Source organism: Suncus etruscus, chromosome 1 (genome assembly GCF_024139225.1).
Source record: "Suncus etruscus isolate mSunEtr1 chromosome 1, mSunEtr1.pri.cur, whole genome shotgun sequence".
Classification (NCBI taxonomy): domain Eukaryota; kingdom Metazoa; phylum Chordata; class Mammalia; order Eulipotyphla; family Soricidae; genus Suncus; species Suncus etruscus.
In genome coordinates, this window is record NC_064848.1 from 12,533,501 (window position 1) to 12,546,350 (window position 12,850).

Genomic DNA, 12,850 nt, shown 5'->3' on the forward strand with positions numbered 1-12,850 from the left:
GACACACACGCCTCCCGGCGCCCAGCGCGCAGCCAGGGGGTCTCTCTCCCCGGGGCGCCCAGATGCGTCCTGCGCGGGTGGGACTGGAGGAATAGCGGTCCCACCCGACTCCAGACCCTCGCGCAGGGCGCAGGAGCCGCGAGCGAGCCGGAGACTTTGCTCTTGTCCATTCCTTCCCACCTCTCCAGACGCTCCGGAGTCCCCTTCCCCACGTAGGGGGGCTCCCCAGTCTTTCTCCTTCACCTTCGGCTAAGTTGCTCGCACCCCAGACCCCCTTTCTGAGCCTTGACCCCCTACCTCCAGCTCCCGAAGATTCTTCTTCTTTTTTTTTCCTGCTGTCAGATCCACTCGGAAAAATAGAGCAGACAGTCTCGGTGGAACGAGCGCCAAGTGCCTGCGAGCAGGCTCTGAGTCCGCGGGGTGGGGTGGGGTGGGGTAGGGTGGGGTGCGGGGGTTCCGCAGGCAACAGATACGAGTTAGGCCTACCCGGGCTTCTCTGCTCCTTCTGGAGATCCTCGATCTTATACTAGACTAGGTTGGAGTCGCCGAAGGGGAAATAACATTTTTTAGGAAGTTCACATCTGTCCGGGGTGGGTGGGAGAGGGCTTGATGCGTGCCAGAGTAAACTCTGCTTTTCGGTGCTGGTGGTCAATGCAGGGGAAAGAAGGTTCTAGGAGCAGTAATAAATAAGAGAGCCAGGAGGGTAGGAGTCCTCCCACCCCACCTCCCCAGGGCTAGGGCCTGCCAGGTACTCCTGGAACAGTGAAGGGGCAAGAGCAAGAGCAGAAGCAGGTGCTGGGATTATTCAGCCTACTGGCGCTTTGGTACAGACGCTGGGAAGTACCTCGGACAGCTCCTTGGGAAAGCGATGCTTCTCAAAGTGGCCAGCCATAAGGCACCCCGAAGGTCCCAGGATATTGGGATGACTAAGGGGACATTATATACATTGAGGTGACACGGCACTAGACTAGGAGGATGGGGCCAGGGTGGGAGGGTGACAGTTGGAAAACATCAGGTTAGAGCAAGGCCAGACCCTGGGGGGACTGAGCTCCCAGTGAAACCAGGTCTCTGTTTGCCTTGTCAGGAAGCCCTCCGGGGTTGTGTTGGTGGAGGGTCACTGTATCGCATAGAGGAGACTAGAGAGTGGAGAGAGAAGAGGGCTGAAAGGCAGCAGGCACGGGAAGGAAAGACTTCAGGAGAGTCTGGCAGCACTTAGAATTTGGCTAAACTTTAAGAAGGAGGAAGAACCAATTGGAGAGAGAATACGATGTTAAGGCACTTGCCTTACGTGTGGCCAATCTGGGTTTCATCCGTGGCATACCACATGGAACCCCAAACACCTCTAGGAGTGATTCCTGAGCACCGCCAGACCAGAGTTGGATAAAGGCAGAGGAGGAGCAGATGTGGGATGCATATCGGGGACCAATTTGGTAGTAGTGGAGCTTTCCAGAGTAACTCCATCTCAGATGGTCTCCTGATAGAGTTAGAGTTAGGGTTAAGAGAAGAGGATAGGTTTACAACTAGTTTTAGGGCTAGAATTTAGGGCAAGAGTTAGAGTTGGATCATGGTAGAAATTGAGAAATAAATTTAGGAGAAGGATCAATGTTAGGTTCTGTCTCATTAGATCAAGTCTGGGATAGGGTTAGCATTTGCTGAATGAAAGTTAGGGGTAAGTTTAAGGTAAGTTTAGAGATAAGGATTTGGCTTAGAGTGAGTCTAAAACCAGAGTAGATAGGTGGTAAGAATTAATGTTAAAATGATGATGAAGGGGCTGGAGAGATAGTACAGTGGTAGGGCATTTATTTGCTTTGAACACAGCCAATCCAGGACAGACAGTTGTTGGATTCCTGGCATCCCATATGGTCCCCTGGGCTTGCCAGGGGGCGATTTCTGAGTGCAGAGCGAGAGTAATCCGTGAATGATGTCAAACAAAAGATGGTGATGAACATTGCATTTCTTGTAAATGGTAGACTGAGGGCGGGGATACAGTCAGGTTTAGGACGATGGAATTAGAGACTGAGTTAGGGTTAGGAAAATGGCTTGAAGTGTGCTAAGTCTAAGGCTAGGGTTAGTTAAGCTTAATTTAGGATTTATTTTTGAGTTAGGGTTAGTGAGAGTGTTAATATGTTAATTATCCATAGTAAACGTTGAGAATAAACATTAGACTAAGGGTGAAATGTGGAGCTTATAATTGGAAGAGTTGGGTTAAGACTAGAGTAATGGTGAGAATTTTTGGTAGAATTAGGATTAAATTTAGGAGAAGGATAGAGATAGTGTTAGAGTAAATTCTTCATGAATTGGGGCCCGAGAGATAGCATGGAGGTAGTGCATTTGCCTTGTTTGCAGAAGGATGGTGGTTTGAATCCTGGCACCCCATATGGTCTCCTGAGCCTGCCAGGAGCGATTTCTGAGTGTAGAACCAGGAGTAACCCCTGAGTGCTGCCAGGTGTGACCCAAAAACAAACAACCCCCCCAAAAAAATTCTTCATGAATTATAGCAACCAAATGCCACACCCTATACTTTCTGACGGAAATGGCCCAGTTCCATTATTGATAATAACGAGCGAGGTGAGGTCAGACTACAGGGTTGAAAATTCAGGGTCTCTCCTTTTGGAAGGGGTTTGGCTGAGTCCTCCCACATCCACTTTGCACTTTGCCACCAGAAAAAACCCGCAGCCTATGCCCACAGCTGCCATAGTCTTGGTTAAAAAAAAAAAAAAAAAAAAAAAGATGTTCCAGCTCTTCCACTATGCTCCAAAAGAAAATAATGACTGCCAATACTTCCCAGGTAGTCCCATCCTGGCTAATTCGTTGTGGCATTCTCAAGAAGTGGAGGATGGAGACAGATATCCCTTTTTGCATAAACTACAGTAGCCCAAACCACCCCCTACACTGGCAGTGGTCCTCAAACTATGGCCCGCGGGCCACATATTGTATTTGTATCATTGTATATTGTATTTCTTCATTGCAAAATAAGATATATGCAGTGTGCACAAGAATTCGTTCATAAGTTTTGTTTTTACTATAGTCGGACCCTCCAATGGTCTGAGGGACAGTGAACTGGCCCCCTGTTTAAAAAGTTTGAGGATCCCTGCTACAGTGTACCATTTGACAGAAATGGCCCAGCTTGCAACTAACTTTATCAAACTTCTAATCCAAATTTGCTTTAGATCTACAAATCCTAATGGGCAAATCATATAGTAATCGGTCAATTGGTGAGCCTTAACAATAATATGGAAGGCTCAATTAGGACCAAACACAACATCCTATTCTTAGACACTGACTTCAGTAACACCATGGAGAGACGTAAAAATCATTTCAGATTTCCCCATGTTGATATAAGTGTTGATAGTTCCATTTGCCTTTGTGCTACAATAAGCAATCTGCAGTAAGTTTGTGCCAGCATAGAGGCAAGTTGTGGTGGTGAGATTGGGGAGTAAAAGATTGGGGGATACTGATGAAAAGAAGGTCACAGTGGCAGTGGGATTGGTATTTAAATTCTTACTGCCCCAAAAGACTGCATTATTAACAACTTGGCAAATCACAGCGTTATAATAAAATTAGAAAAAAAAAATAGAACTAGTATCAAATTAAAGAACTTACTCAGAACTTGGTTAAACCTACCAGTAAAACTAGCATTCACTTTCATTCTAAATTTATTCTAAACTACTACCATAGTCTAATCTACACCCAAATGTTAATCTAATTAACATTAATGAATTAATTCAACCTAAATGTTAATACCTAATCAAGAGACCTTGAATTTACTCTAGTTCTCAATCTAACCTAATTCTAAACCTCAAATATGGAATGGAGAGATAATATAACGGGTTAAGCTTTAACTTTGCACTCAGTGAACATGAGTTCAATTCTAGGAACATCTACCGGGATGAAAAAACAGGCAGTAGCCAAAAAATTCAAAACCCAAAACAAAAACAAAACTCACCCACTTCCTAACTTTTAATCTAAACATTGACCATGGCCCAATACTTAAAATAACCCTAAGCCTCATCCTAAACATGACCCTAAACCCTAGTCCAAACTCTAGCCCTAACCCTAACTCTAACCTAAGTACTTCTTAAGAGGCCTTACACTCACAATTATTTAATTAGCTGAACACTACCAGTTAAACAAAGCCTAACATTCACCTCATTCTAATTTTCATTCTCAAAATCAACAATGGCCTAACTTTTAACCTACCCTTAAACCTAACCATAATCTTAAAACTAAACCCTAACAATACCCCAACCATAATTCTATCAAGAAGCTTCACACTTTCTTAAATCTTCACCTTTTATTAACTCTTGGCTTAATCCTCCCAAGCACACAAAACATAGTATTTGGCCCAATACTAATTTTAAATGTTGACTATAAGGGGCTGGAGAGATAGCATGGAGGTAGGGCGTTTGCTTTGCATGCAGGAGCAATTTCTGAGTATAGAGCCAGTAGTAACCCCTGAGCACTGCCGAGTGTGACCCCAAAACAAAAACAAAAATAAATAAACAAAATGTTGACTATGTCCTAAGTCTTTCCCTAACCCTAACTTTAGCCTTAACCTAACCCTAACCTTATCCTTCATCTTAACCTAAATCATAACTCTTTGTGGAATTCTATCTTACTCCAGTCCTGGCTTAACACTTCCAGCAACATAAAACCTAACATTCATCTTCAACATTACCTATATATCCCAACACACATTTTAAGCCTAACCTTAAATGTAACCTTAACACTAATCCAAATTCTATCACTGAATTCTATCCAAATTCTATCAGTGGCCTCACTGATAGAACTCACTCTAGCCTTCAATTAATCTTACCAAATACATAAAACAATATTTACCCATATCCTACCTTCATTCTAAATGTTAGCCATAGCCTATAATACCCACCCTAACAATATTATAACCTAATTTATTTTTTAAAAGGGCTGATTGATGAAAACTTGCCTTCATGAGGCTAACAAAGATTTGATCCTCTACATCCCATATGGTTTCCAGAACACCACCAAGAGTGAGTTGAATGCAGAGCCAGGAGTAATACATGAGTATTGTTGGGTGTGGTACCAAACCAAAAATTAAAATATAATATCAATCCTAATCCTAGCTCTAATCTTTTTTTTTTTTTTTTGTGGTTTTTGGATCACACCCGGCAGTGCTCAGGGGTTATTTCTGGCTCCACGCTCAGAAATTGCTCCTGGCAGGCACAGAGGACCATATGGGGTGCCGGGATTCGAACTGATGACCTCCTGCATGAAAGGCAAACGCCTTACCTCCATGCTATCTCTCCGGCCCCCTAGCTCTAATCTTAATTCTATCAAGAGGTATCAAGATTACTCTAACTTTGGTCAAAATTTTACATAACAATAAATCTGAAATTCACCTCACATTCAATTTTATTCAAAATATTGACCAGGACAATGGGAATGTGGGGTAGAAAAGTAATAAAGCCTTGAGACAATGAAATTACTTTGCTCTTCCTGACAGAATTCTCACTGTCAGACTGTGTTGTGGTTCCAGTAAGTCTGTCTAAACATGGACGTTTCCTGCCTAGTCCTTTTCAGGACATTTCCTGTCTAAGCTTAAAATCTAAGCTTAAACTTTACCTAGCAAGATACTTTCTTCTTGTATTCACATTGCAGCTTTTGTAACCTTGCCCTCATCTTCTTTTTTTTTTTTTTTGGTTTTTGGGTCACACCCGGCAGTGCTCAGGGGTTATTCCTGGCTCCAGGCTCAGAAATTGCTCCTGGCAGGCACAGGGGACCATATGGGGCGCCGGGATTCGAACCGATGACCTCCTGCATGAAAGGCAAACGCCTTACCTCCATGCTATCTCTCCGGCCCCTGCCCTCATCTTCTTTACCCCGATACATTCCAGGTCTTAAGCCCTGCATTTACAGGACAATATCCAACCAATGTCCAACCTTTACCCTTCCTTCCTTCCTTCCTTCCTTCCTTCCTTCCTTCCTTCCTTCCTTCCTTCCTTCCTTCCTTCCTTCCTTCCTTCCTTCCTTCCTTCCTTCCTTCTTTCTTTCCTTTCTTCCTTCCTTCTTTCTTTCCTTCCTTCCTTCTTTCCTTCCTTCCTCCTTCCCCTTTCTTCTTTCCTTCCTTCCCCTTTCTTTCTTCTTTCCTTCTTTCCCCTTCCTTCCTTCCCCTTTATTCCTTCTCCTTCTTTTTCCTTTCCTTCCTTCCTTCCTTGCTTCCTACCTTCCTTTCTTACTTCCTTGCTTCCTTTCTTCTTACCTTTCTTTCTTCCTTCCTCTCTCCTTCTCTCTTGTTTTAAGAGGCTTAAACAGTGAGTCTGAGGGGTTGCATTCCAGTGTTTCTCAGTAGTACAAGATGAATATGGTGCTGTTGGTTTGAAGTGGGGGATAGGGGTGGCAGGCAGAGCCATCTCTGGACTTTAAACAGGTTATTGGTTCTGCAACAAATCAAAAGTAAGGTGTCATAGTTCCTATTAGTACTCAGGATTTTTTGTGGGGGGCAGGACAGCACCTGGTGATACTCAATGGTTACTCCTGACTATGCGCTCAGAAATCACTCCAGGCTTGGGGGACTATATGGAACACCGAGGCATTGAACTGCAGTCCGTCTTGGGTCAGCCACATGCAAGACAAATGCCTTACCGATGAGCAATTGCTCTGATTCCTCTTCCTCCTCCTCCTCCTCCTCCTCCTCCTCCTCCTTTTTTTTTTTTAGTACCCAGGTTTTTATGGTGTCTCAATGCATTAGTTTCATGGGATTGAAGTTATTTATTCCACCAATACTAAGAAGCACTCCAGTCCTCCATTTCTTATTATATTTTTACCGTATGTTTGTATAGAAATATGTCAATGGGCCAGAGAGATGGCATGGAGGTAAGGCGTTTGCCTTGCATGCGGAAGGACAATGGTTCGAATCCCGGAATCCATATGGTAGCCTGAGCCTGCCAGGAGTAACCCCTGAGTGCTGCCGGGTGTGACCCAAAAACCAAAAAAGAAAAAAAAGAAATATGTCAAGACATTCATTGTTGCAGAAAGATTCAGGTAGAATACCATACTGTTGGTATCTCCCCCCCCCCCCCGGTTCCATGGCATAGAGTGATTATAAAGGAGTGGAATGATGCTTTGTGTGTTAAAGTGGAATCTCAGAGAAATCTAGATTGTTACATGAGAGCTTCTTTTGAATGGCCAAGCCAGAAAAGTCATAATTCTTATCAATGGATGGTTGGTTGGTATTTTGCATAAACTATTCTAATATATTTCTAATATATGTTCAGTATGGATAGAGGGGTGCAGACCAGTTCCAGTAGTAATGACAGTCGCCAAAAAGCCAACCACTGCAAGGATGCCTAGGATAAATAGTACAAAGAATCATCTAGAGAAAGATCTCCATTTTTTTTCAGTACTTGTAATATACTCAGACCTCATGGGCAAACAGACTTCTTGAATATTGCATAATATTTTCACTTGATAATAAAAGTATGACTATTTAACTATATGACATTTCTTCCAGATACATATAAAAAGTCACTCATTAATAAGTGTAAAATTACTTGCATGATTGGGTTGCATCTCCTCAGGGCTAATAAGATATAAGAGGAGAGCATCCAGAATGTCTCACCTGGATCTAATATGGCTTTTATTTAGGGCTTATGCTTTATTAAAATCCCATGACTTACCCCCTGCCTCTATGTAAGGTAAGTCTAATTTCCACAAGTGTACATGTCTGGTAGGTGAGGGGTCTTGCAGTGATTGGAATACCAGGCCACTGAGACCTCAGTCTTTCTGCCATAATGTAGAGTTCTGATAACATGTGCCAAAGGCCACAGGGTTCCCATTTTTGTCCTCTAGATGGCCTCATGGGCCCCTGCCTATGACAGTAATGTTTCCAGGGCAATTTCATATCAAAGAGCCCCCAAACAGGCTGGCCACTTGACATCATTCCATTCTCTTCAAGGGAGAGTGTTCTATAACAAAAATCTATTTTAGCAGGTCATACAATTTCAGAATTATCAAGTGCTGTAGAAAAACCTGGTGCCTGTATCGATTGGTTGATGATCAGAAATTCTTGGTGTTCAGAGCAAACCCCATGGTTCTGTAATAGACAAGTAGTGGGTACCAAGGAAGGTATTGAGGCAAATAGGTTGCTGTTAAACGAACCACCAGGAAGTTTGATTAAGTTCCGTAAAATAGAACCCCCTCTTCATGCAAGAAGGGTTCAAGTAATTTTCTTCCATAGAATTAGAATCATTAGTGCTAATTGAAATCTCTTGGTACAGTCCAAACCATTAAGGTGAATAAAGAGGGGTTAATAATGTGAGCCCAATAAAGAAATTGACCACCAGTGAAAGGAGTAGAGCCTGCTAAACATATTACCAGAGCGAATGTAGAGCAATTATTATCCATATGGATGATTGTCACTATCATACCTAGGAATGGATGTTTGGATGTATTATGGAATCCCATTTCTTCAGCATCAACTCTGCTTGTCATCCCACTCTCAAGACATTCTTAGGTAATGTCAGGTATATCATTCCAGTTTCTTTTGTGTCTTTATGACAAAAAAGATCCTTTGAGTTGATCCTTCCAAGTGATGTATCTCCTCAGCTCCTCCCGGGAGGGAATCAGCTGGTGCTGATTCATGGTACATATTTACCCTTTATCCTGGGAGTCATATCAGTTGTTTACCTGTTTGAAAGTCCGTAGTCCACATTGATTCTGCTGGTCAGCATGGTCTATACAAGGAAAACCCTTTGAAGTGAAGTTAAAAACTGTTAACAGCCCATCTTATACCACAAAAAATGGTCTAGAATTCTGTGCTTGCTAGGCCATTAAATTATCTCACAGAATACCCCACAATTGACACAGTCAACTCATGGTAAATATAGCCCAGAAAACCATAAAACCTCTTCTTAAAAAACAAAGTGGGAATGGAGGTGGAGGGATAGCATAGTGTGTAGGACTCTTGACTTGCAAATGGAAGACCCAGGTTCAATATTTGGTATCCCAGATGGTTCTTGGAGCCCCTCCAGGAGAGAGCCTTGAGCACAGAACTAGGAGTAACCCCTGAGCATCGCTGAATATGGCCCAAAAACAAAAACAGAGGTATTGAGGTGTCCCCTGCTCCTGCCATGGATTCCTTAAATATGATTTACTTAAATTAAAAAATTTTTTGACCTCTCAAGAACTCTCATGAACACAAAAGCATGCCTAACCCACCAATAACTTACAGAAACCAAAGGTCCTTCTATTTATTTTTATTTTTTAATTTTTTGGTTCTTGGACCATACTCAGTGGCAATGCATAGGGGTTACTCCTGGCTCTGCACTTAGAAATTACTCCTGGCAAACTCAGGGGCCAATATGGGATTCAGAGAATGGAAGCCTTGTCACAGCTTTCAAGGCATTTGCCCTACCCTCTGTGCTATCAAATCTTTATAAAAAAGACACCTGACAAGTGTGTTATAGCAGCTGTGGCATTTTGCTTTTTTTTGGGGGGGGGGGCACACCTGGAAGTGCTTAGGGGTTATTCCTAGCTCTGTGCTCGGAAATTGATCCTGGAAGGCTTGGGGACCATATGGGATTCCAGGGATCTAACTCAGGCCTGTTCTGGGTCAGCTGCGTGCAAGGCAAATGCTCTACCACTGTGCTGTCGCTCTGATCTGAAGCTGTGGTATTTTATTTATGATGGGCCACATCATGGATAGCATTGGAGTAAGTGTCAACAGATACATGAATATATTGATGTGGATGGAACTCTTCATGATGAGTGACATCCACTTGCCAGAAATCACTTGGCACCAGGCTTCTTGGGTTCTTGGGTTAGTTCCATGAGTGTATGTGATAGGGCAATTAATTTGGCAAACTGAGCAGGCTCAAATGACATCTTTTTCATCTGACTGGGTAATAGTAAATGTTTTAGAGGGAACCTTCCAATTTTGATGCCTCAAGTTATGTAATGGTTGGGCTTGGTATAGAGGATAACAGGCTTGGACTGTTATAGCATCTTCCTCTGTTATATCGCCGGGGAAGTTAGAATGTGCTCTGATATGATTAATTGAGAAATTGATTTAGAATATTGTGAGTCAGAATAGTGTTTAAAGGTTCCTGAGGAAAGTTATTTGCCTTTAGTTCAAGATGTTCAGTGAAATCAGAAGTTATGACTTTTTGAGATTGCCATAATGTTAATCTTTATTTTTTTTTTTTGTTTTTTTTTTTTTGTTTTTGTTTTTTTTGGGGCCACACCCGTTTGACGCTCAGGGGTTACTCCTGGCTATGTGCTCAGAAATCGCCCCTGGCTTGGGGGGACCATATGGGACGCCGGGGGATCGAACCGCGGTCCTTCCTTGGCTAGCGCTTGCAAGGCAGACACCTTACCTCCAGCGCCACCTACCCGGCCCCGTAATCTTTATTTTTATGATGATTCTGATACCTTATTCCAAAAGCTTCTCCAATCGTATTAGGACAATTCTTCAGATAAAAATTTAAAAATCTTATAATGCAGGGCCGAAGAGATAGCATGGAGGTAGGGCATTTGCCATGCATGCAGAAGGACAGTGGTTCAAATGCTGGCATCCCATATGGTCCCCCAAGCCTTCCAGGAGCAATTTCTGAGCATAGAGCCAGGATTAACCCCTGAGTGCTGCTGGGTGTGACCCAAAAACAAAAAAAAAAAAAACAGGAAAAAATCTTATAATGCAATTGGGGAATAAGTCCATTGAATAACACAAAATTACTGACATATCCAGAACTAACCATAACATATAAAAATCTTTGGACCTTTCAATTAGTTTTAGGTTCTTGTAGTAAGGCAGACATTAAATTAAGTTATCTTAATAATAATCTGTATTTTCATTTAATAGGAAGACTAAATAACCATTTGATGTGAATTAATGGATCATAGTAACTTTTATTTTTCCTACCCAAACCTCTATTTCCAGTAAAAACTCAAGTAGAAAGGAGACTTCCTAACCACTTCAAAGTGACCTGCTTACCACCCCCAGCCCTCCTTTTTTTTTTTTTTTTTTTTGTGTATGTGTGTCAGGAAAGATTAATTAACAAGCAAAAGATAGAAGCCCTGAGGTTGGTGTTTTCCAGAATGGAAAGATGAAAAGCCACTTCCCCTCTCCCACACACTTTATTTTCTGTGATTCTTGAAGTAAGGCTTGATACCCTCTTCAACATGATTTGGAGTTTGTATTAGGAATACATATCTATTATAATTTGTAGATTAAATTCCTTGTTCTTTAAAAAAAATTAGAAGTAGGGGGCCGGAGTGGTAGTGCAGTGGTAGGGTGTTTGCCTTGTACACGGCTGACCCAGGACAGACGCGGGTTGGATCCTTGGCAGCCCATATGGTCCCTTGAGCCAGGAGCGATTTCTGAGTGCAGAGCCAGAAGTAACCCAAGTGCTGCCATGTGTGCCCCCACCCAAATTAGAGGCATTTTTACAATAATTCTCTGAACTTTACCAAGACACAATGCTATGACAAGATTACCAGGGAAGTATTTGAAATAACTCATTATTATAAAATTAGAAACTTAAGTTACTGAAAGGCTCTAAGAACAATTATTTTCTGAGTTGTTCTAAGACTCTGCTTTACTCCTTTGCCACTCAAATAAGTTAATTCTATTTGGAAAGTATTACTATAAACAACCCAATTTCTTCTCCATTCTAGTAAAAGAGAGAAGACATGAGTTAATTCTGATAAGCAAACACTGATAGGATAAAAACTTTATGTTCAAGTTATGACTTTAAAGACGTGCATGTTTTAAACTAAATCATTACTTTTTGAACCAGTTTTTAATTTATAATAATTATTATATTTTACTTTATTTGGGGGTTTGGATTTTGCAACCACACCTCGTGATGCTTAGTAGTTCTGCACTTGGAAATTATTTCTGGTGGTTCTCCAGAAACTGTATGGGATTACAAGGATAAAATCCAGGTTGACCACATGCAAAGCAAAGCAACTTCAGACCTACTATACATTCTCCCTGACCCTAATAACTACTTTAAGTCGCAAGTTTTTCCAGACCACATATTCAAATAATTCCATGCAGAAGCAAAAAAAAATATATATATGTATATAATATGTATATATTTAGATATAGAAAGAAGACTTTTAGATAACAATGTAAGAGACATTTGAACTGCCAATGTTTATGAAAACACAAGAAAACTTCCTTTGACTTCATTTTGTTAGCTTTGTACCTCTATTAATTGAAAAAACAATCTCATTTTCTCATTGAAATTTTCATAGATCTGTAAGATAAAGTCCTGCAACTGTATCATAGAGATTTTTTATAAAAATCTTTATTGTCATATTACTTTTTACTAAATTAGTTCATTTCCCCTTTTCCCGTAAGTCTGTTGTAATTTCTAGACAGCATCAACTCAAAACTCAAGAGAATCTCATGTGTCAAAAAACTGTAATAATTCAGTCATTTTGTATTATTCCTTACCCTTTTAATCCATTTACTGTTTTATCAATATAAATGTAGATTGAGATCCAGCCGACTTGAATAAAGTCACTTGAATTTTTAAAGTTGCCAGGTTACATTTTGTTCTGATCTTTAACAAGGGTATAGCTTGTCCTGACCCTAACTTGGCTTTAACTGTTTTTTTTTTTTTTTTGGTTTTTGGGTCACACCTGGCAGTGCTCAGGGGTTATTCCTGGCTCCAGGCTCAGAAATTGCTCCTGGCAGGCACAGGGGACCATATGGGGCGCCGGGATTCGAACCGATGACCTCCTGCATGAAAGGCAAACGCCTTACCTCCATGCTATCTCTCCGGCCCCTTGGCTTTAACTGTTTTAAGGTCTCATGTAGATACATACAGACCGATGAATTGACTATGCACACAGAGGCTTTTCC